The sequence below is a fragment of the Gymnogyps californianus genome, chromosome 1 (genome assembly GCF_018139145.2).
Source record: "Gymnogyps californianus isolate 813 chromosome 1, ASM1813914v2, whole genome shotgun sequence".
Classification (NCBI taxonomy): Eukaryota; Metazoa; Chordata; class Aves; order Accipitriformes; family Cathartidae; genus Gymnogyps; species Gymnogyps californianus.
Genome location: NC_059471.1, coordinates 110,302,370 through 110,328,916, shown reverse-complemented (window position 1 = coordinate 110,328,916; position 26,547 = coordinate 110,302,370).

The following is a 26,547-nucleotide window of genomic DNA, read 5'->3' as shown; positions in this document are numbered from 1 at the left end:
TCCCAGCCACCGGGTCCTACTCTGGGTTTCCCAAGGATGCCCACTGCTCCAACCCCGCTATAGGCACAGCCCAGTACACGCACGCCCGCACCCACGCAGCTGCAGGGGTGAGTCTGCGCCTGTGTCACCAATTATAAACCATGAGGATGCTTTCAGCGTGGTATGTGATCTGGTCACAGAGGCCAACTCCTGCTCCCTGTTTCAATGGCACCAGGTGCATCTGCACAGGCATTTCAGTCCAGAACAGGAGGGCGCTTTGGATGCGCACCCCTTCATCACCTCCACTTCTTGCCCTCTTGTTCGCACTTTTGGGCGGTCACAGAGCACACAAAATAGGTTCTTCCAGGTTAAAAATAAACTGGAAAATAAACCTTAGGAGTACTCATGATGTGCTCCTGCCACTATGGGTGTTTGGCTCATGGAATCAGATCAGAGCTAGTCTGAAATATACCCTCCACATACATACAGCATGAATATCGGGTCCTACCACACTAACTGTTTCATTCTACAGGTCTATTTGAATTGCATTGCACTATCTGGTAATGTAGCCAATATTTTTAAGCAGTAGAAAAACAATGAAAACAATAGAAAACCAGGCTAATCTGGTGCCTTTCCAAGCAAAGGTGCATTTTTGCCAAAATTTTCAAGACTTGTGTCTTTCAGAGTTCTTTGCACCAGAACCTTTAGGATGATCCCCTAAATAACTATTATTTGATTTGTGTATTTGTTTTAAAAGGGATTTTTTTTTCAGTGTTCACTTGGCTTTAATCAAGAGGTTTGAAAAATCTTCCAAATTCAAAACTTTCAAGATGCATGCATCCATACTTACCATAACATCTAGCCAGCCTCAAGATTTTTCTGCTGATCTTCTAATAATCCGAACACAGCAATTTCATGCTCTAGCACATCTGCTTCCAAAAGACATTTTGCAGTTTTTTCTGATTGTGTTTCTGCATCTAAAGAAAACTGAAATGAATGTTACAATTTACATTGAACACTGTTGAGTTCCTTGTGGAGAAGACAAACGATTGCTATGATTGGGAACACCATGATATGCAATAAACATTTAGGGAACCATAAGACATAAACTCACTTGTGTTCTTCCTTTTCTTATGGTGAAAAAATTGAGAGGATACCAATTATTGACATTTTGCCCCAGAAGCTTACAGCTTTCTCTTATGGGAAATATTTTCATTCATCATTCTTTGTATTTTTTTTCAGCTAAGTTCTTTTATCTCTGACTACATGGATTCATGATAATTCTATTTTACACCCCAATAACACTAATGCTAGGAGGTTTAAATGAAGCTTTTACTGCTTCCCACATTGTTCCCCAGACTAGTTCGTAGTAAATAGTATCCCTGACAAACAACTGACCACAGATAATCTTCATCTTGCTGAGACAAGAAGCAAAGCTTTTTTCTTTCATTTATGTTGTAGCCATGAGAAAGTACATTTTATGTGCTTAAATACAGAATTCACAATGCTACTTGTTTGATTATTTCCTAGTCAATAAATCCATAATCTCCTGGGCCGCTGAGTATCACCATGTTTAATGCTTGAGGGGTTAAGCCCAGTTGAATGAAGAAATAAAATACCTCCACTCTGTAAGGAAAATTTTGCTAAGGGGCAGCATTAAAATATTGGTGTATGTCCTAAAGGTAAAACCCGACGTAGTCTGAATTACAAACCCTACTGCAGTGTCTGACAGATTCATGGCTCCTTCTCCCTTTTGCTTGTCCACTGTACTTGCCAGTTCCTGGAAAATAGTTGTGTCTGTCACTTTTTGTATCCAAACAATATCCCCCTTGAGTTTTAACTGCTACACAAATAGAAATATGACATAAAGGACAAAGGATAATTTTGGCCTGCTGACATTTTTTGTGTCCGTGGGTTAAAGAAAGTTAATAAGAGAGTTTACTGTGTGTACCACTTGCACACTAAAAACATTCCTCAAGAGGTTAAAAGTTCAAAGTTGAGTCAAAGTCTGCACTGCCTCCACTCTTCCCTTTTAATTATCTGAGGTCAGGAAGTTAATAATACCAGAAATCCCCAGTAGAGACCTCTTGCTCAGTGTATGAACTTTAAACTTGTTCAGCTTTTTTCAAAGGGTAAAAAGTTCAGTGAAAACACAGTGGATTTTCCCTCTGGTCTCCACCAATTCAACCTCAAGGGTTAAAAGTTTAACTGTAAAAGAGGGACCTTTGTTCTCTGAGCTACATTTACAGAGTTCACTTATTAAAAGGTAAAGATTTCAAACAGCAGCTAAAGTCCAAAGTGATTCTTTTCCATAATGATGAAAATACCGCAATAAAAGAAAGTCCTTTGATCTGTTATCACTTCCCTCAGAAGTGACTGTCAAAACTTATTTTTCTCTTTATTTTGAACTTTGGACGAGTAATGGAGCCACATGGGTCCCTAAGGCCACGTATATCTGTTAAACAGCAACATGCTGCATTTGTGAATTTGTCCTACATTTTTCAGCCAGACAATATCTTTTCCCTACTGAAACATTTATGGCAGATGTTTCTCCACCAGGACTTTTTGCACAGTTTATTTCACACAAGCTCAGGTTCACCAGTTCTGTCAATGGTGAATGTGTCAAGTATAGGTGTTTTCATTATCTTCATTCTCTAAAGAATAAGATCTCCTTGCTGATCTTTTAGCAACTATGCTGCTAGAAAATATACAAAACAGTTAATCTAAAATATATCTGGTTTTATATAACACAGTTCACACGTGTGCTATGGGAGTTCCCTGAGGGGTATTCGATAGGTGCGAAGAGACTGATACTAATTGGAGTGGGTCAAAAGGTTTCCAGAAAGACGAAAAGCCAACAAAAATGTTACTTTTTTTTTTTAGTATTTGTCCCGTGTCTAATGGCCAGGATAAGCATTTATGAAACTGAAATAGGAAATGCCCTTGCCTTGGAAGTTAATAGAATGCTATGCATGAATTTGGGATAACTGTAGTCTTGAAAAACAACAAATTCTAATTTGGGCTGCCCTTAGGGAATTTCTCATAATGTGAGTTTTGGATTGCCATGGTGTGACTGGTTTTTTTATTAAAGATCAGCTTACTAAAGTTCAAATATTCCCAAAACAGTTCAGTCCTGCTTCATTTATAAAGAAGTTGAAGCTCAGCTTTTCAGTCTTGCTGTATCGGCAAGCAAAAATCTCTCGCAATGTGCCTGAAAGTGTTGCTCTGACTGACACCTGTGACTCGGTTCTTTGATACAAACCTCAGCAAAATCGATAAGAGCTCTCACTTCAGCATGCTTTAGATCTGACCATCTCTCTCTCAGAACATAACTGAAGACTTTTTTTCCTCATCCTCCTGCACCCGACCCATGCTTTGGAGGATGATTCAGTTTTGAGAAATGAAGTTTTAAATCTAACTCAGTGTCCTGGTTTCGGCTGGGATAGAGTTAATTTTCTTCTTAGTGGTTGGTACAGTGCTGTGTTTTGGATTTAGTGTGAGAATACTGTTGATAACACTCTGATGTTTTAGTTGTTGCTAAGTAGCACTTATCCTAAGTTAAGGACTTTTCAGTTTCCCATGCCTGCCAGCAAGCAGGTGTGCAAGAAGCTGGGAGGGAGCATAGCCGGGGCAGCTGACCTGAACTAGCCAAAGGGGTATTCCATACCATGGAACGTCATGCCCAGTATATAAACTGGGGGGAGTTGACCAGGAGGGGCAGATCGCTGCTTGGGCATCAGTCAGTGGGTGGTGAGCAATTGCATTGTGCATCACTGGGTTTTTGGTTTTGGGGTTTTTTTTCCCCTTTTCTTTTTTGTTATATTCTTTTTCATTACTATTATTATTATTATATTTCATTATTATTATTGTTAGTATTACATTTTATTTTACTTTAGTTATTAAACTGTTCTTATTTCAACCCACGAGTTTTACCTTTTTTTTTCGATTCTCCTCCCCATCCCATTGGGAGGGAGGAGGAGCGAGCGAGAGGCTGCATGGTGTTTAGCTGCTGGCTGGGGTTAAACCAAGACACTCAGCTCTAGAATTTCTTTCAGTGGGATGTAACCCACATTTTGCATTTCCAGGCCTTTCTCATAGAACTATGTTCACTACTGTGTCTATAAAATAATACGCATTTCAGAATGGACCTGCAAATCTTCACTATTAGGAAGCTTGTCCTAAATTACCCTTTTGATTTTCTGTTCTCCTACAGACTTTGCATGACCTGTTATTCCATTTAATCTATCATTCATCAAGCATTTCTACAAGCATCTCTCCTTTATCATTTTGGTCGCTTGCTTACACTGTCAGATGAAGACTAGAGCAAAGATAAGTTTTCCTTGAATATTCTGAGAAATATTTTCTCTCTCCTTTATGTGATCAGCAGCTGACTCCAACACATGAGCTGTTTCAAGTTCAGTTCAGTAGGAAAGGTTTACTATTTTGGCAGAACTAGTTTACTAGGTCCAGCGGTCCCAAAGTTCAGCTAATGGTGGTGACCTTACAAGAGGGTCTAGATGGGCCAGCCCAGCCATATTTACATCAGTCTCTCAGAAGAGGGTGCTTGGCACTAACTCTGCATGACCTTCTCAGCAAGCTTCGTTCAAACGCCAAACTCACAAATTAACAACAGATTCTGTAGGTTACAGGCCATCCAGATAGAGGAAAGGATGACTGAATCTGATTATGAAACCATTTACGAGACTTGCAATAGGTAGCATAGCATAATTTTTTATTGGAAGAGGTCCCTTTTGTACATAATTGTCATTTTACTCAACTAATGATAATTATGCTTAATACCAAAAAAAAAAGCAGACTGCTCAATACAGCTGACACTGACAATATTTGCGCAAAGCATGACTGTTTCACAAATATAATCTGAGTTCAAGTGATTCCAGGATCAAATTGAATACCTGGCAATCAGACCTCCATAAATTATCATTTTAAATGGAGCATACTTTTTCAGCTTCAGTGAGACATGAACTATTCTAGTTCACTTTTGCTTCCCTGTCAGTCTCCACATATGCCCTTTTGCCTTTAAGTATAGCTGTTCCACGTCTCAGCTCTGCCTTTCTACAGGCTAACTGAAACAGGCTTTTGCTGTGTCTTAACCTTCAGGCTAAAAAATTAAGTTGTTGTTTTTCTTTGCAGTAAAACAAACTTCATGGGCAAAATTGCTAACACATACTGTACTCTCTTGAAGCTGGGTTGTTGGGTTTTTTGATAGCGCAATTGTAGCCACAGAGTTCAAAACCAGTACTTCAGAGAGTTTCTTTACTCATCTCTGCCATCATCTCACCCCCTTCACATGCATGCATCTATACAAAAGCACTTTTGAGTGCAAAATTCAGCCTCTGACAACCAGGACAGGAGAAGTACTTTCTAGAACAAGAGCTCTGACCCACGAGCACCATCAAGTTGCACTGGGAAGAGTAGAGGACTACGCTTCCCACCTGCCCTCCTGGCTGGTGAAACAGCCAAGTGTTTCTACTCTGCAGTTGTCTCATTCTACTGCTCTGTGTATTAATATACTATGCAGCAGTTTCAATTAAAACAAATCAGCCATGAGCTGTGGTAGCTTATATGCGATCACACATTCAGATCTGTTGCCTCTGCATCAAGGGTGATGACCTCCCACTGAGGAGTGGGGAAGGTTGCTAACCTTTGAAATTTCACCAAAATGAGTCACTGGCACTTGTGAGAAGAGCCCTGAATGACAAACCATACTGGCGGTGGAGGGGGTGAGGGGTGGTTATTGGATGTTTTCACCATCTCTGCACTTTGTCACGACTCTACGGTTTGTTTCATTTGCAATGCCTCCTTTTAATTCTCTGCTAAGTCATTCTGCACCACTTGTGCCCTTTTACTGTAAACCTAACTGACAAAGCTCTGTCCCTTGGCCTGCAGGAACATACTGCCATGATAGATACTAGGAAAAATCAAAGTAATTTGAATGTCTTTCCTACAGAGAAAGCTCTTCTGAAGGAGCCGCTCCTCCTGACATATTCTGTATGAGAAGAGAAGGAGAGAACATAGATTCAATCACCATATGCTACAAAAAGCCACCCACAGATAGCACATAATCTGATGCTATAGCCCCTAAGTTTAGACCTAATGGGTCCCTTTGAACAAATGGATCTTTCCTCATAACGTTACCCCTGCTCATCTAAAATGAAAACAGCCAAGAAAAATAGCTGGATGCTAGCTGCCCACAGTACATTTCACATGAAACTTGTAAAAAATCAGTCACAAGGCTCTAACAAGCACTTTGGGTTATTATTCTTTTATTGTAGCATTTTCATGGCTATTATATTACTAGAATGGACCCACTTAATAAAAGGATAATGTATCTTGTGAGTGGATGATCAGATTATCTATCTGATAGCTGCAGACACAGGTGATGTGAAAAGGGAAAGAGCCTCCCTCTGCACCCAAATCCTTCTACAGGTGATTCGTTTGCAATCTCTGTAGCCACAAACAACAGATCTTATGGGAAGGGTAGGATTAATGTTAATTTAATTATTTACTAATTCAGAGGAGAGAAAATCTCTTCTTCCATTATGCGTACAAACTCTCTTCTGAGCTCAGAGTCTGGTGAGCTGACCACCATTAGGCCCATGGTTACACTTGCCAAAATTATGTCCCATGCAACCAAGAGAAATGAAAGGTCATAAAATCAGAGTTTTCAAACAATCCTTCAAGACCCAGTGCCCTGAAGTACTGAGCCTTTTGTCCTTTCAAGAACAGCAACAAACGGAAATTCTTCAGGGTGCGAAAAAAGTCTGAAGCAAGCTTTGCAAATGAAAACACATGGCATGTCCCTTTTCCCCCATGCAGGGAGCACACATGTGGGGAACAACTTGGACCAGTTTGGTATGTACTGGCCATTGAAACACAGTTTCTTCTAAAGACATAGCTGAGTTCAAAGAGTAGACCTCAATTAAAACAGAAGGATGAGCACAGAACAATACTAAAATGGCTACATACCCTCATCAGAACCAACTGTGAGATGGGTAGTCCTAAAACAATGGAGTCTTTCAAAAAAACCCACAAATTAGCTTAAACACACAGCTTTTGCAACCAACTTGTGTGTTAGCCCTCATATTCCTTTTACAGACAAAGAACATTGAAGGTCATTACAGCAACAAGCTCCAGGCAGATTTCTCAAAGAAAGAAGTTCACAACCCCTCATGAAGACAATTCACTTCCATAAATTATTGGGTGATAACTAGTATGAACATTGAAAAGATTTTGCCAGTACCCAGTGGAAAAAAAAAAAATCTGCTTTGAACTATCCAAAAATATGAGCAAGCCATGTAGAAATAATTAATCATATACAACCCATTACAATTAAAAGTGTATTCTTAAATAGCTTCTTGATTGAGAACAAATGCCTCATTAATCTGGAACATATCGACTTAGGAACACAAGAAATGTCAAGCAGAGAATGATGACCGACATGACATAGGACTCCACATGCTGCATGTGTTCCATCTCAAAGGCTCACAGAGAACAGTCAATGCAAAGGTCAGTGAATGTGGTGAATTGGAAAAAAATCCACTGACATTTGATTTTTTTAAAGTCAAATTATTTCATTATAGACCACTAAACATTATAGGAGTTCTAAAGTGGTCACATTATCATTCCATCTGCTATTGTTTTCAGACATGCCTTCTACCCCAGCATTTCTCTGGGAACGTTTCTACTGCTATTATGTTTTTTAAAAAAATGTATTGTTGCAGCTGCATCTTACTATATGTCCACATACCACTTTCTAGGCAAATCTGGGTTTGCTCTGTCCATGATACAAGTTAATTAAGAGGGGTGCAACCACACTGGAAGAACTCCAAACCTGATCCAATACATCTTACCTCTCAGCAGGGTTTACTGTCCTGGGCTTGATACCATGTTATTCAGTTGGCAAGTATGTTGTTCAACACAAGGCAAGCTCTTGGAAAGCTCCTTTCTGGATTGAAACATATGCTTTAAAAAGGCTTCGCCATTCAATTTTATAAAACTTCATTGCTGGTTTTCAAAGGCCATAGTCTAATATAAAAATCTTTCACTGTTACAACTTCATAGTTTAGAGAGGAAATTTTTATTTGAATAACATTTTGCAGTAGAATCTCTGGTGCAAATAACATAAGAGCATTTTTCTTTAAAGATTTAGTTTTGTTGGTAGATTTTACTCAGAGAGTCAGAACTGGCTATAATGGCAAAACCAATCTTTTCAGGTCTTAATGACACTACCACCAGCAGGACTTGGTAGCAGAGCTGCATCAGCAGACCTCTTTCGGCTGTGAATTTGGCTTTAGACAATTAGGCCATTCGGTCTCAACACCAGTTTGAAATGAAGAGGGTTTATATAGCTGCTTTGCAGCTTTGAAAGCTCAGCTAGCACCTCTTCTTTCCTGTAGTCTACATAAGGAAGGCCCTAAAGTGTCCATTTGTGGCTTGCCCTGCCACCATGTATATGCAGCCATTTTCCTTCCAAGGCAAGATGTCACCTTTGATGAAAATGCAGATTCATGTCATGCTTCCAGTTTCTCAAAAGAAAGGGAACTTTCTGCAAAAATCAAAAGCATATATGGGGAAAAATTGGATTTTGCTGAAAAGTTGCGCCAAAAAGGACTGTCGTAGTTTAATCCCAGCCAGCAACTAAGCACCATGCAGCCACTCGCTCACTCCTCCCCCCTCCCAGTAGGATGGGGAGGAGAATCAAAAAAAAAAGAAGTAAAACTCATGGTTTGAGATAAGAATGGTTTAATAACTAAAGTAAAATAAAATATAATAAGAACAATAATGATAATAAAATATAATAATAATAATAATTGTAATGAAAGGGAATATAACAAAAAATAATGCCACTGTACTAACATTGTCCCTCTGGCTGAACTGCAGCAATAGAGCACAGGAGTTATCTGGCGAGCTGTTTATGGGAGCTGATGATCTGTCTCATATCTTTCTTCTCCTCTATGTCCCAGATTGTATTTCCTATTATACAGAGTGAAGTTCAGGAGATTTGTTGGACAGGGGTTAAACCTGCTACTATTTCAAAATGTTTTAAAATTTATTCCAATTGAATTTCTGTACAGTGTATACTGTACAGATACTGATGCAATCATGTTTAAATTGCCTGAAAACGAGGAGGTTTACAGAAAAAAATAAATTTTTACAAGCATGGGGGAGTGTCTTGCCTGCACCAGCTGTCCAGTCAGAGGATAACACAATACAGCATAATTTACCTTTCACACGTAACCAACAGGACTTCAGAAACAAGTACTAAAATCAAAATCTCATGGAAAGCTTGATTTAAATGAGAAACATTGAAGTAATGCTTTGTCAAATAATTCTGAACAACAACGCATTAAAGGACATCGCACACTTCACAGATCTATTCCATGAACAGAGAAGAGTTACATTCGTCAAATAAAGTACTAATTGCATGTAAGTCATTCTAACCTCTCTGGATATTGCAGCAGGAAGATTTTTCTTATCATCACTTTCATTTTTCAGTAACATAGTTAAAAAAGTTTAAAAACATATTCTGAAAATAGTACTATAATTGGATCATGCTGTTTATCTTACTGCAGCTCATCTAATTGTCCCTTATGCTTTCGCAGCGTGGCAGCTCCCTTTGGGGAGAGGCTTAGCTCCCAGCACTCACCCACCATGATAGAGGCTGCTGTGTTTTCACTGGTGATCGAAGAAATGGGAAAAATTTGTCAAGAATACTGTATTCTGAGAATGCTGAGTGTAGGCAAAAAGATTCTCAGAAACAGTTGTGCGGTTTGATACTGTCAGGTGAAGTGTGGGACCATAACAAGGGCTAGATAGCTATTACTTTATTGATCATATACTCACACTCCAATCGGTGCAAGGAGCCCCAGTAACCATGCAGAGGGTTGCAGGGGAAAAATAGATGACTGGGTCAGGTGTCCAGTCGCGGCTCAACTCAGGGATGTCCCTGCCTCAACTTATATATTTTTTCTTTTTAACAGCAGATTACATACATCATGCCCACGTGGGTACACAACAAACAATACACCGTTGCAATAAATAGAGGCTAGGGTCACCGTGACCTGATGATCGTCAGCAGTGGCAGGATGTTCACTTCATGAACTGGGACAAGATAGCGCATGCCGAGCCATGTCCTTGACTCCTCGCCAACCTTCCGGGCCCTCCCCTTGCACTGGGTGCCATTGTAGAGGATATGTTTTCAGATGCAGAGTAGGAAAAGTGAGTGGAATTCTGTGACCTGTTCCATATATCTTCATCTGTAACAATCCCCTTAGTGTATCGGATCAAAATCTCTTGCATCCTTGCACTTCTCTCCTTGCAAACAACCTCCAAACATTATCTTTCCTCTTACAGCACCCTATGATGCCCAGTGGATATGTCTGTTTTGGCTCCATCGGTTCATCAGCATGAACTGATCAATTATCTGCCACGTGACTCCACCGAAATCTAATAACATTTGTCAGTAATTTAAATATGTGAGCATATTTTAAAAACACACTTCATTTTCACACATACAAACTTTACTAGGTTATAGTAAGTTATAGTTTAAAATAAATCCTCAGATAATCTATTACTTCAATTAAATTTAATTTAATCCTTTAAATATACTGCAGAAAATCAGAGGTAAAGGTGAGAAAGCTACTGAGGTAGAAGAAAGTCTACAGGGAGATGATATGCAAAGAAGCTAGTAGGAAAAACCTTCTCATGTACTACCCACACGTGCCATCTACACAGCTATTGAATCAGGGTCTGGGTTTTTTTTCTTCTGTTATTTGAGTTTTAAGGAAACCATATTTGGCAGACTTTAGAAATGCTTTCTTCTCTGTACCTACTGATGCTGCCGGTGGTCCTTGGGTGGATCCAAATTTGGTTGTGCTGAACAGAGTGTACAGCATACACCTCTGTCAAACCACGCAGAGTGGCCCTCAAGCAGCAGAAACGTGTATGCCTGTCTCACCAGAAAGGATCAGGCTGCAGCATTTTTAAGAGAACAGTCTGGGCTTTTCAGTTTTAGTCAGATCCTTATCATTTTGCTAACATGAATTTTAAGGAGTGACACTGATTTTTTTCATATTGAACATCATCTTTTTGCACTGAACTATCTTCTTTTGGTTGACACTGTCTAATAATTGGTCTAATCTTTATTAATACCTTTGGTGTTCATCATGGCAACATTAATCATGAAGGCCACATTTGGTATTATTCTAGATGTTATATACACATTTGTAGGAATTCCATTGTAAGCCAGCATTAATTAGTTTACTGTTCCTGCCAATTCTGATGATTGAAAATTTAAGCACTACAGCACAAAAATAATTCTGAGAATTGTTGAAGTCTTTGGTACACTCTGCATACTTGGTAAGAAGTTTAATGACTATTGTTATTGCTTTTATTAAATTATTTGCTTAAAATATATTTCAGCTGTCTCATAAACAAAGATTAAAATGTTTACCATTACTTGCTTCATAGTAATATAAGTACAATAGCTGTCAATTATCTAATGCTTAAACTGCTTTGAACAAGTTTCAGCTTATCCAACTAACTTTGTACTGGGGCAATTTAGGAGAATTCATACCCCTTCTGAGGTACCTCTGCTCTTCTGACTCAGCTTGGGGAGTGGCCGTGCAGTGCGCAGTAGCCTCTTAAGTATGCACGGTTGTGTTTGCAGTCATCAGCTGACCGTGGCCTTAGGCTCCTAAGTACTCAATTTAATTTTAAAACTGAGACTTCAAGTAACATTCCAGATGTCTTTCAGCAAATCAACATCTTAAGTACTGAGTGGCTGAAAATGGTATTTATAATTTCTTACCTTTTCTCCCATTCATAGCTTGCCCCTCCAGATATTAAACCTGAACCACAATTAACACTCTGCTTTAGCTGTCTCTGATCTATGGTTTAGTGTCAGCTTCTTATTCCTTGCATTACGCAGTTGTTCATTTGATGCTCCAAATCTATTAATAACATTTCTCAATAAATCCAGGAATAAAATGTATTTTAAAAAAATTCTGGTATTGGTGTTATGGTGTCTCTCACTACCTTTCATATGAATTTCTAACAAAGCTAAAGGAGATTTCTGTTTTCTAATTAGGTTTCTTTCCTAACGCCATTGTATCAGTAACAAAGCCTACATGGCACATTATGACAGCATGACAGTGGAGTAAGGGAAGACATATCCATGGAGTAGGAGTCAGGAAAAGATTCAGTTACAGACTTCTTGTATGCTATGATTCATTGAACCGGACAGCCCTTTCCCGTGTCACGGATTTTGCCATCTAAAATGAAGAAGAAATTATGTTGAACTCATGGAGTTTCCATACATCCGTCAGAGTAGATGATCAAGCTTCTGCACCTAACAGAGTCCATAAAATTCAAGTGCAAGCTCATGTGGCACCTTGAAAGAAGCATGCTCTGTCTATGTTTTACTAATGCTTCAAAGAAGTCACCCAAGCTTAAATAAGCCATGGTATTTCACATATAGTCCCACTCAGGATAATAAAACTCAGCCCTGCATAGAGACCACAGTCCAGCTTCCAACTTATAAGTCTACAACTTAACTCTGGTGTCCTGAATTGTGCCATGTGCTAGGCTAGAGACATCGACAAACAGACCAGACCTCCCTTGTTGACCACCTGCTACCTGATGCCCTTACAAGTTACGCATCTAACCTGCTACAGGCTCAAACTTCAGAGCAAAACTCAGGTAAAAGCTTTCTGTCTCAGAAAATACTTCTAAACCAAGCTGTGCCTAGTAATCTCTCGAGCTCTGTGAATAAATGCCACTGAATTTTCAGTTATTTATAGCTATGTAATAGGGCAGGAATAACTGTCTCTTGGCTAGACATGTTCTTGGTAGCAACAAACTGAAATCGCAAGAAGAAAGAATTCTATGCTCTTGACCTCCCTTACATCATTACTACTTGTGATAAATTATTTCTACTACCTCCAAATACACTTACACTTTTTAAATACAGAAACTTGTACGCCCAGGTTAAAAAAATCACAACTCTGCAATAGAAAGAAAACTCATTTCTTGTCATATGTCAAAATATGCATTACTTTGGATCAAGGAAAGTGTTTCTACAGCAGATTCAAAAAGAATAACCAGACTATAAGGAAGACTGACAGCTGACTTAGGTACTCACTAGAAAATATTTAGCTACACAATTAACCTCAACTGGACCGCAAACTTTCAGATAGCCAAATAAAAAGAAAATTAATTCCACTCTAAAACTCTTCTGTATAATTCCAGATTGTATCCATTTCATGTGCCTGCCAAGAAAAGCGTGCTGAAAGAGAAACCTATTCTCTCTCCTTCAGTTCAGCGTTGGTTGAAAGTCCCCAGCCAGAAAGACAGTTACATCAGAAAAATCATGCTGTCTTGTAAAAAAAAATGAAAAATCATAGTTTAACAGGGAAAAGGCTAATGAATGCTTCAGTGGCATAGCAATAGGGTTTTTAGGAAGTATTGCATGAAACCATACATTAAAAAGAACAGCGTTATCATAGTAATAATGTATAATTATCCCTTCACACTTATCTCACCTCAAATAGGCTGACTAAAGAAGGCAAGAACTAATACCCTCATTTTACAGCTAGCATACCACAGAGCAAAATATCACTCTCAAAGTTGTGTAGTAGAGCACATAATGAGCTCAGGCATCCTGCACAACTTTGGCTTTACTGCATCACTCTGTTTCAGTAAAAAAAAAAACATACGAGATTCTGTGCAGAAGAAAATAGTGGTTTATGGATCTCTGACTGCATGATGCGTCAAAGCCTTACTACAGAATTCTGCAACCTAGAATACCTGTTTGCCAGTCTTCAGAGTCCAGGGAAAAGAAACAGTTTAAAAATGATAAGAGATGAGAAGAAACATTTAATCCCATTTCTAAAGTTGTTTCAATACTAAAATTTTATAAAACAGCACCTATGTACCCCAGTACTTGCACACGAACTTAGACTTTCTGTAACAGAGCTATTCAGGGACCCCATTCTTAGTGTATATTAGGATATTCAGATATATCAACCTGCGTGCTTTATTTCCAAAAATGTTGTGTAAAGATTTATACTTACCATATTTATTGAAAACGTAGTGAAAATCCCAGCTAGATAAATACGAACACATACCTACTTACCTACAACATTACAGAAGTAAATAAGAAGGCTAATAATCAGCTACATTCTAAGACAGTAGGATTGCAAAATGCAACCTGTTTTGCATAGGACTTCGCAATTTTGGGGGTCTAAGTGCTGCACCAGGGCACAGCGTTATTGTTGCAACGTCTTAGCTGAGGGACATGCTAAAGTGCCATCCCTGGGAGCTAAAGGCACATCAGAAGGTATGTGCCTCACCAGCAACCCGGAGACTCATTAGAAGGCCACATATGGAGTCAGGTCATACTACACAACAGACCTCGGGGAGGGATTTGGGCAACATCACAACCTGCAAGGAAGGGCTTGACTTACAACCAGCAAGAAAACTCTAAGACTGAAATACATTTTAAGCATGTAATCTCCCATCATGTGGTATTATTCAGGAAGCTGCTTGAGCTTGGGGGTGGCAGGGCTTATTCTCTTAGTCAGAGCTGGTGCGTTAGCAGGAGATTATTGCTGTGCATGTAACAGAAAAGGAAAAGGATTGCAGCGCTTGTGACGTAGGAGAGAAAGGAGGTTACGCAGCATGAGCCAGAGAAGGGAAAAGATCTACAGGCACAATGGAAGGAGCACGTGACGATCCCCGTGACTAATAATGAAAGGGCTGGCAGCCTCTCTGACAATAAAGATCAGCTGTTTAAAGTTGAAATCACTGTAACTGAATCTCAAAGCAAAAAGTCACTGAACATTCATTGTGAGAGAAAAATAAGTGTTAATTGTGAAATGTATATTAGATAAGTAGCTTTGAGATTAAGATAAGCATTCCTGTACACTCCTGTACAGTTTGCTGTACAGGAATGATTCATTCAGATATGCAAAAACTGCTATGTTTGCTTGATAGATGGCTGAAGTCCTCAAAAGCAAGCTGGATAAGCTGACTCCATTGCTTTCACTAGGGCTGAACCTGTGCCATCATTTTTCAGAATCAATACCGAGAGATGCTTCCAAGGCATCACAATAAAATTTTGGCATTGTTACAAATGAGAAAGCACCCTCTTCAGATCTGCATGTGTGTGATGCCTTTCGGGTAGATTTGAGCTTCTAAAGCTTTCAGCTCTCTTACACCAACAAGAAAGAACTACCGTGCACTTACGGCAACCAATGGGGATAGGGAAGGTATTTAATAAGGTTCACTGCAGTTTCAACACCCAATTTATACTTTTCCAAATGAGATAAAAAGTAATAAAGTTGCAAATCCCTCTAGTGAAGACTATCACATCACTGTATGCATATAAGAGTAAGCAGATGGTAATTCAAGTCACTGATTTACATTTACCAGACATATGAAAGGCTAGAAATTTTTTCTTAAAAAAAATCAATGTATGAATTAGTAAGGGTTTGGGGCATATAGGCTTTTGTCATTCCAAGTGCTCTTTGCTCATCTTGTCAGGTGGAAATCAACTAAAAAATGGTTATTATTCTTTTTTATTGGAAAAGGCAGCAACAGAAACAGCATGCCTGTTTCTTCTCTAGGGATTTTCCCACATATTTTCTATCTTTGATTTTCAGTCTTTGGCTTTTGCACCGATCCTTCCTTGTAATTCTGCTACATTCTCTGCTTTATGTTCTTCTGGGCTCAGCAAGCGTTATGACACACAGTCTTTTTTAAGAACCTGCAGAGTTTTTAATACTATAGGTGGCTTCCAAAACTTCATTATTGCTTCTTGACTGCACTACACTTAAAAACCCAGACCATAAGCTACATGTAAACCTGTTACCAAAAACTGTTTGACCTTTTGCCCTATATACTTCCATACTCTGCTGCTGCTCTCTTGCAGAGATGCATTAACTCTACTGTGTTCTGAGACTGATCTTGGTAGTTTCTCTGTACACCTTAGCTTTTATTGTTCTAGAGTTGAAATACTACCATAATGCCACTTACTGCCTGATTGCTGACCGGTTGGTTTTTCTTGGATGCCATGTCTAACCAGTCAACTCTGCTGTTATTTTGGAGGCCGGAAAGAAAAAGGTAGAGGGGCAGGATAGCAGGGCAGCATAAGCATAAATAGGAGAAAGTATGGAAGAGATATCTAACAGAGGGACTTCAGCTGCTATAATTACCAGAGCCTCAATTTAACCGTGCTACACTGATTTTTGCAAAACTAGCTTCTTATCTATTAAAGATGAAGCTGAGAGCTTCAGTTCGTTGGCCTAGTTCCTTGCTAAGGCTATCATCTCCAGAGATGCAGCCTTCCTGGTGACTTTAACAGCATCATTCCATCAGAGTTTCTTTAAACCTTGGATATTTCACTTCATATTACCTCCATTATCAAGTTGCTTTATTCAGCAGCTTTGAAATATTATATAACACCAATCTCTCTTCTCCCCTTGAATACAAAATATTACTATTAATCCTTTTGTAACTGTGAATCTAGGTTATATAATTTCTTCTGTAGACTTTTTCTAAAGTTGATAGAAAATGCAGCAAAGGTCTTTTCCTGATTTAAATTTTAGAACTTGTTCCAAATGTAAAACTACTCTATTGGCCTTTAGGCAGTATATCAACTGAGGCAGACCTATTTAAGCAAAACATTGGATGCACTGAAACTGATAAGGTGCTGATACAGTCTTCTAGGCATTTTCAAATCTGTAGACTGAAATCATTACAGAATTTAGACATGCATAAAAAATATGGATTAAATAGTATAAAAATAAGGCTGAACTTCTTTGTGATGAGAAGCTTGGGGGTTTTATGTCATGGTATTTTACAGATTCTAACTTCAGTGTATCTCTTCTCACAAATTACTCAGAAGTTACTCAGGTAGGAAAAATATACATTCAGCCTAGTTGTCTCTAACCCATGAAATACTGAAATACATGCTAAGTTTTTGTGAAATACTGTGACAAAGTTTGTAACTACACTCTCTCCATTCACATTCAGAAGCATCATAATCTAAGCAATTAAACCAGTGATGATAAAATAAATTATATTCTTATTAAGGTTATGCATCTAAAAGCTGCTAAATGAAAAGTGACTTTGACTCAGTGGGCAAAGCTGCTAGAAGAATTTCAAGTTCTGTGGGTAAAAAAAATGAAGTCTTATCTTTCTCTGTGCACTGAGTTTAATTCAGATCCCTGTTCAGGTCTGAATAAAATCAGTGGGCATTCTCCATTTATGTTCAGGGAGCTACAGATCAAGCCCAGGAATCATGCTACAGCCAAAGAAGAGGTACCATTGTACTGCCATTGTCTCTGCTGATGTAACAGTCCTGCAACTGAATAAGCTTCATTTCTGAAATTTCATTGACTGAGAGATAGATCAACTATAATACTTCCAATTTAATAACTGAGAAAAATGAAAATCAGAAAAGTCCATTCTAGAAATGGAAAACAAAGTGCTACCACCTTTTTTTTTTTTTAAATTTATTTTAAGGGACCTGTTGTGTGAAAACAACCCAAGCTTCCAAAGTTTAACAATACAAGGGCTGTAAACATTAAGAAGGTTTACATTAGTTTTGGTTTTGTTTCTGTCATGGAGCTTAACCAATATTTTATTAGTTGTCCAACAGAACTGACAATCACTGTTTGCCAGTCAGCTCTAGCTGTTTTCACTTTCACCATCTGCACATACAATAATGTCAAAACAAGCCAGTCAGGGATGAACAGGTATGGTTACAGGCTGAATATGCACATTTTAGGTGACCAGAACCTATGGTTTCTCTTTGATTAGCCTTTCTTCTCTTCTGGCCAGTGGCTTGGCTGGGTGCTTCATCACAGAGACTGAGGCTCCATTCAAAAGATTTGATGGAGATGATATCTGAATTCAAAGCCTTTTCCTGACACTCAGTGGTATTAATCTTACCAATTTGGCACATCCTTAAAAGGCTCAAGTATCATCCTCAAGGTGATCCTCTTTATACTAACAAGCTGTTGAAAAAGACAAGTTTGAGGATGCTGCAAGCCCAGAAGGGATCTTGCCATGGCAGTTTTGATACATGGAAAGTTGCTGCAAGTTAGAAGCTCAGTGTTTGTTACAAAGCTATGCTAGTGGACATCCAAAATTTGGCATTAGCAGCATTGATGGAGTTGTTTGACTGCTGGATGCTTACTGTACACCATCCCAGTGCAGCACCTGTGGAAAAGAGCAGAAAGTAAACATCAGAGCCTCAGCAGAGCATTGGATACATCCTTCATCCAAATATGATTTTGCTGACGACCAAAATAAGCTCTCTTCCCAAAAGCAAAGAGATGTTGCATCCTCAGTTATTGTTGACCTGGAGAGAATGCTACCAAGGTAAACATGTCAATCACTTGAAACACTGTTTCATCAACTGTGGCTGTGAAAAAGCTGAATAACTGCCTTGGGTCAGCTCATACAATGACCTCTGTCTTCCATATACTAATGGTAAGACAAATGTCTCTGGATGACAGTAAGGCAACTGAGGATAGGCTGATGACTTCCAGTGAATAGGCACGCAATCCTGCAATCATCAATGAACGAAGACTTCTGGATGGTTCCTCCCTGAGCTGGGGTCTCAGTCTGCTGAGGTTAAGCTGGTGACCTTCAGTTCTCTAGCAAAGGTGCATTCCTTTGTCATGCTCTGGGAAGCATTACCAAGGACAGAAAAATGAATAGGCTCAGTGCAAGTACAGAGCCTTGTTTGACTCTACTGGGAGCAAGAAACTACTCTAAAATGGAGAATTATGGGCTTCTATATCATCATGAAAGGAGCAGATGAGGTTATAGAGTCTATCAGAACAGCCTGGACTGCTGAGGACTTGCAGACTGCTGAGTCTTGAACAAGAAAATTGAATAGTTTAGTCCAATTAGTAACACTTAGAGTATGAATTCTGATTCCAAGAAATACTAAGATGCTGATTGCTAGAAGCTGAGAGGACATACTGGGAGAAGTAGTAATGTATGCTCTCTCTCTTTTAGTAACCCTTAAACATGCACTAACAGCCGCTCCAAGCCAAAATACTGGACTAAGATGAATCTTTTATCTTATCTAGTACAGAATTCTTCCTAATCTCCTGTCCAAGCATAATTATCTCAGTGTTACCACACACAGTCCAGAAACTGCCTGGTCATGAGGCATCGCTATCAGAAGGATGAACTCATGTTAAGAACAACCTGAACTAATAATTCCAGAGTTTAAATTGGAGGAATATGCCAGATAGCTCTCACATAATGGACAATTGCAATTCTTTTTTTCCATAGCTATGCAATTAAAGCATCCTTAAAGTATTCCACCACTTCTCCTTTTCCACATATTCAGGTGAATAGTGAAAGGGCAACACACAATAGCCTTCTGCTTCCACATGTAAGTATGCTAGCAGCTATCCCACCATCCTTGGGGACATATCTTCTTGTAGCATTATTATATATAAGATTTCCATTTGATCACATTAGTCATTGCATGAAGGAGATGAGAGGTGGCTGACTAAAGACCTTATTCAATTGCCAAGATCAACTTCTTTTTCAGATAAAAAAATGCTACTCCGAGATCTGTCAAAGCTAGTAATGGTGGGACCCCATAAAGAGACCTTTGCAGAAATATATTTGGTGTTGTATGTATTAGTACAGGACTGCATGTCCTCAGCCTTGCCTTTCTACTACGCATCTTTCGTTTCCCAAAGGTGTCATGTTACACAAGGATTTATAATGTTCCTGCTTCTTGTGAAGTTTAACATGTGAGCTGTGCTAGACAGAGAGTCTGTTTGATCTCTTATAATTTTAATCGGTCCATCTTGATGTCTGCATTTAATATAGCCAATTAATTGGTGTTTTGGATAAGGCAAGTGAGGCATCTTTAAGATGCGCTGGCTGTTTTTTCCACACTGCTGCTCTTGCAGCTTTGCTGCTTGAGATGGAATAGAAACTGTGTGCAATGTCAGGCACGGGGGCTTCCCCCTGATGGCAAGAAGCCAAGATGACCTGGGCACAGGCAGGGCTCTGCCACACAGAATTAACCAGAATGGTTGAGGCTGGGAGGGACCTCTGGAGGTCACCTGCTCCAACCCCCTCTCACATAAGGCCATCTAGAGCTGACTGCCCAGGACCATGTCCAGAAGACTTTTTAGTATCTCCAAGGATGGAGATTCCACAACTTCTATGGGCAACCTGTGCCAATGCTATGTCACCCTCACAGTAAAGAAGCTTCTCTTTATGTTCAGGTAGAGCCTCCTGTGTTTCAGTTTGTGCCCATTGCCTCTTGTCCTGCTACTGGGCACTACTGAAAAGAGCCTGGCTCTGTCTTCTTTACACCCTCCCTTCAGATATTTAAATACATGGATAAGATTCCCCTGAGCCTTCTTTTCTCTAAGCTGAACAGTCCCAGCCCTCTCAGCCCTTCCTCACAGAAGAGATGCTCCAGTCCCTAAATCCTCTTAGCAGCCCTTTGCTGGACTCTCTTCAGTGCATCCTTCTCTCTCTTGTACTGGGGAGCCCAGAACTGAACCCAGCACTCCAGGTGTGGCCTCACCAGTGCTGAGTAGAGGGGAAGGATCACCTCCCTCGACCTGCTGGCAACACTCCTCCTAATGCAGCCCAGGATGCCATTAGCCCCCACCCCCAGCCCCTGAATGCAGCGGGCAGAACTGGGGGCAGCAGCAGGACTGACTGGCAATCCCAGAGGCGGCAAGGGGCTGGATCGGAGCCAGGGCCCAGCTGGGGGGTCCTGCCAGGAGCAAACGGAGGCTGGACTGGGGACAGGACTGGAAACAGGTACAGGTGCCCAGAAGTGGAATGGGGCTCCCAGGCCCATGGGGAGAGGGTGGGGGTCCCATGCGAGAATGCCTAAGGCCTCTTGGTGCCCTCGGGGTTTCTTCAAGGAAGGCCAGAATAGCAGGTTTGTACTTTTTTTAATGAACACGACTACAGCTTTGGATTCCCATACATATGAGGTAAAATATGCAATGTATGTTATGCATTTTTCTATTCCCCACTGTAGACAGCAGTGAGATCCCTAAAGAAGGCTGCTCAGTCATGAGGAGGCTGCCAGAGTAAGTAGGTCCATCAGCCAGACAAGAAACAATCAAAGTCTTCACTCACCATTGTGCAAATTAGCTGCTATGGCTCCACTGCCTCTTCACCCTAATGTGCCATTTAGTACAGGTAACCCTGGGAAAAAGAAACACCCTTACAGGGCAAGTTTTGTAATTTGCTTTCTCTCTTAGGCTGAATAGTCTTCAAAGCACACAAAAAACATGAGACAGCATGAGGAAATATCAGCCACAGCTATACTACATATTCTGCTGAACACGGAACCTTAACTCGTAGGCTTAGCAGCATGTATCAGCGTGTTGACACTGCACAGCAAATGGGAAATAAGTATTTGCCCCTAGCACGTGTACAGCATGGCTCACTACCCCACTGCCTGGGAAGCATGAAGGTACTTCTGGCCTTTTGTTGCTGACCTCATTATAATCCTCCATTTTCTAAGTTTTCACCTGTAATCCTGATAAATGAGATCTTACTGGGTGCCTCCAATGAGTCTAGTAAGATCTGTGGCTAATCAGGGCAAGAGTAACCTGTAAACACTAAAAAGTTCTGTTGGGGTTTTTTTAAAGAAAAAAATGAGATTGCATTTTCCCCCAGTATACAAGATACTTGCTGGATATTTTATACTGCTCCCATCAGGCTCACTTGAGGTATTTTGCTATGACCTTGCTTCTGACAGAATCTTTCAAATAGCGGCAAATCTTTTTTTTTTTTTGTCTAAAGATTTTTTTATTTTCACCCATATTGATAATGCCAGCGAACAAATGGCAGGCAGCTAGAAGAAGAACAGCAAATGCCAATGCTTGTGGAGATCTAGAAAAAGTACATTTGTGATTAAAGTATGAACCAGGACTTTCCATACCAGGAAGGTGTGACTGGAAGTATCTAAGCTAAGGCAGACATGCCTTTCCTGAGAATTCAGTGTGAAACATATGGAAAGTGATATACCAAGCTGAATTTTGAAATACCTATACTGAAGACATCTACAGAATAATGTGGGAACCAACCAGCTGCTGTTTAATTTATATTGTGCAGCAGATAACCAGTATTACCTGGCTACAACAGGGAAATAAAATGTTAATAAAACACACTACAGCCAAGTATTACAAGAAGGAAACTTTCCTACACTCCTCTATCAATGTAAATCTTGGTTATTTCAGCCCCTTTGCTTAATTTGAGATTTCACTACTGGTTATATCAAAATATGTAGATTTGAATCAGTTCTACAAATGAAAGTCTAACATAACGTGAACTGAAATAAACAGCAACCTGGCTCAAGAGTAGTTACAGTAACTTGCCCACAATCATAATGAGTTTCAGGAGACTATCTGAATACATAAAAGTACCTTAAACTTAATAACTTTCTCAGTTATGTGAAGACTTAACAATTTTGAGAGAAATGTGTGAACACATGTTAGAATTCCTCACTCTTAGTTGAATCAGTGGGCCGCACTTAGAAGCATGGACCCTGGAAAATAGGTATAAAATATAGCATGAAATATTTTTTACATCTATTTGTTGAAAAAGTAATGTTTTTAAGAATCCCCATGGAAAGTAATTTTCTGGCATCCACAACCATCAGACATCATATCTCTTTGCTTATGAGGGTATTTTCATACCAAGCTTTCACATTTGCTGTGGTTGATTGCATCCAATCCAGCAATTCCCATTGACTTCTAAGGGCTCTGGAGAAAGCGATTAGTGACCTAATGTTTTCTACCTCTTCTGTTTAAGTTTCTTTGAAGTCAGAAATAGATTTTTCAGTAGAACATCTTTCCTCCTTATACTTTCATTCTATTCAAGCCAATAATATTTTACACTGAAAATATATACAGCTGTGATACTTTGAGAAGCTGTGGCATTCTGTTAACACAAACCTTCAATTTCATTAAAGACCTTATTAAAACTTACACTGATTTCTCAATGCTGGATGCTAAACTGTGGTTACAAGGCAGAGTTCTCAGTTTTATTCTAGAACATGTGCTTCTGTAAATAGGAGATGACTGGTTATTTTCCAATTATTCTGAAACTTAAAACAGAGCACTATTAATTTCTGCAGACCTCCAACAAACTCAACAAAACACAGCACTTTTTGTTTCTATCACTAAGGAGCCTATGTTGTCAACAGCACAATAACTCTGAGAAAAAAGTTCGATTATCTCTGTTTTAGATATCTACTGATTGACAACAATCATGGTCCTACGCTGAAAAACTGCTGATAATCTGAACTAAAGCAGACCAGCACTAGATAGCGTTTGACCATTGAATTCATATGACACATGCTATGATGCTCTCTACATAAACTGAACTGATATGCTCTGAGGATACAATTACACTTATGATCCTAAAATACATAACCTTGGAGAGAGTTCCAATGAAGGAAAACAAGAAAAATGAGTAATCAACAATTCCACTGGGAAAACGATCTCACTTTAGTTTTCAGTCCCCACCAAATATTCCAACAACCAGCATGCTTTGGAGATTTATATGCAAGTCTAGAAAGAAAAGTACTTTTTTTTTTTTTAGACAGATCACATATATTTATTTTACCAGGTAATATGACAAGCACTAGCACTATGTTGCTTTGCAAAATCAGAATGTATTCATAGAACTGTGAAGCACAAGTCTCTTTTTTTGGTCCCAGGATTTGGGTTTTGTTTTTAACTGCTTATGGCTCAGTCTCAGGTTTGTATTCAGACATATGGAATTGGAGAATTCATTTTTGTTTGGTCTCTAGTGTGTAAGGGTGTACTTTGAACCAGCCACAAGAAAAGAGAACACATGGGTGGCTAAAAAAAGTGGTATTGGGTTTGACTGAGAGTTTCTTTTGCTGGAAACAGGGAAGAAGAGGAGATGGCACTGTCGTATCCCATTCTGCAGCAGGTGACAAGCAATTATTTAAAAGAGGTCTGGTAATAACTCATATCCTCTGTGGAAAGCCCATGCACAGTGATTTTGGATGAAAACTGCATCAGCACTAAGCAGGACAGGACTCATCTTATCCAGACTCACAGCCATAACTCAAAGGCCTTACTCAGCCGCTTTCTGTCAGCCGTAGTTGAAGCCTACGACCTGAAGAGCCCTTTCTCTCCTGCTGCCCACCCCAGCAAGCAGCTGCCTCTAACTGGGTACTGACACGAGATACATGATACAGCTCATGCATCTCTCAACAGCGGTAATTTTGGGAAAGAAGTTAGTATCTCCATATCCAATAGAAGCTGCAAATCTGCTGAAGTCAACCCAGGCGTGCCTGCCTAATAACAGCAAGAGTATGTGGCATTTCCGTTGGGGCCTCTCAAATCACTCTATAATCATGAACGAAACTACTTCCCCAACACACGAGCTATATATATGCTGAACCCTTATTATATTATACTGAATTTACTGATCCACACAGAACTGTGATACAGATAACAATTAATGGAAGATACCATTAAAATCCAGTTTATGCTACAGTATGTATCAGAGTTTCCAGCAAATTTCTCTCTTAACATTTGCACAGCAATATTTTTTTCCATCTATGAACTGTCTCTCAGAATTTTTCTGCTTGTTCTCTCTTTTCTATTGAGAAGTACATCTAAAATACTTAATCCAGATTTGACCCTTGTCAAATTTAAATCTTAGTTTCCAACTGGTGACAAATTTTAAAATGCTGATTTTTTTTTTCTCAGACTAAGACCAAGTAAATCGCTCCTTCAATATGGCTGTTCAGACCTAAAGTGTTTTTGCAAAAACCTGAGGCAGTCTTTAGCAGGATTAAAAAACTATAATAGGATAACTCCTCAAAAATCAATAAACAAACATCTAATAATGTAATGCACACCACTCAACTTTTCTATATCAGGTGAAACATTTCTCAGTAATTGAATTTACCTCAGATCCTTTAGGAATGTTGATGATCCACACAGCTGCCTGGAATTAAAAATTGGAATATGATTCTAAGTAATTTTATTTAATACACAATAGAAATTTATCACCGAAAGACTTGTGTCAAGGGTTCTTCAGCACCTTATCTAAAAGGATTGTGATGAATTTTCACTTGATTCAGCAGTTGCCTATGTTTTTATTACTAAAGCCTCCAAAATACCTGGTGAAAGCATCACTGACATGATGAAGTATCACACAGTGAAAGTGGCGCTGCATACTAAAAGAAACCCAGCCTGGGGTACGTCTCCAGTGGAAAAATCTCAGGCCAATTCTCTTCTGATCTACCACTGCTTTCACTGCACTTTAACATGGGACTGAAAAGGAGAACTCAGCTCTTTAATTCCTGGCCTTACAGCTGGATTGGAGGTGAAAAGAAAGTAAAATGTTGTATTTTGGTTTTTGATACTTCAAGGAATATTAATTTTTTTCCTACAGAGTAACTACTTGGAGACAGGAAACCGAGGAAAGAACAAGGATTGTACAGTTAAGTGCTGTCCATTGAAATAAATCTATGCCTTTGTTTCACAGAAAATGCAGTTTTACAAAAGCTCTCTTTTCACACAGCATCAGCTTTTGGCTGGCTGCTGTATACAATATATTTTCAGAAAACCCTGTTTTAGCAAAAAGGTATATTATTGTAATTACCCTGCTAACTGAAAAGAGAGACACCAGAGGTATCAGTCAGCTGATGTAAATCAGCAGAGCTGCACCAAAGGAAAGATCGTGATGCCAGTCTATTAACTAAGACTTTTATCCCAGTAAGTATGTTTCGTGACTGTGTATACCTTTGGCATACACACAGTGAGCTATTTAAGAGAGCTGTTCTGTGAAATTTGAAATGATTTTTGCTCGAGGCAGGAGGGATAATAAACAACCACCCTTTCAGCAGCCAAAAGAGGAAGGGGTGGACACTGCACAGTGAGGAGCAGCAGCAAACCTGTGCAGTGGCTTCCTACTGAAGGTACAGTCTGAGGTTCAGCTGCTTACATGGGATGCATGTGACCACTGTATTTCAACATGAGCTGAACAAAACTAACAAGGAACAAAAACAAAACTGATGTTTTTAGAAATGAAGTCATGGCCTACTTTTACTTCCTGACCCCAGGCAAATGATTGACATTGGAGCAGACTGTGACCTGTTTAGACTGGTTTAGTGTGTCAACTGCCACCTGGTTTTATGTCATTGAACATGTAATGAGGCTCACTAAATAAGGCAGACCTAACCTAAAAAACTGCATCAGTCTTCACTTATATTTTTAGGTTGATTTCATCTCAAATAAATTTAAATACCAACCTGAGTCATTCACTGCGAAAGTCTGTACAAGCTTTCCTGTGCTATCAAGAGAGATTAAGGATTCTAGCCAGCTATGTGGTGTCACTATTCTGGGTTGGGTTTTTTCTTTTTTTTTTTTTTCTTTTTTTTTCCTTCTTTTTTAAATTTTTTTTAAACCAACTCTCGTGTTTTGGGCTGAAAACCTGCAGAGAAACAGCATGCCAGAACCAGAAGTTTCTTTGTTTTCAGGA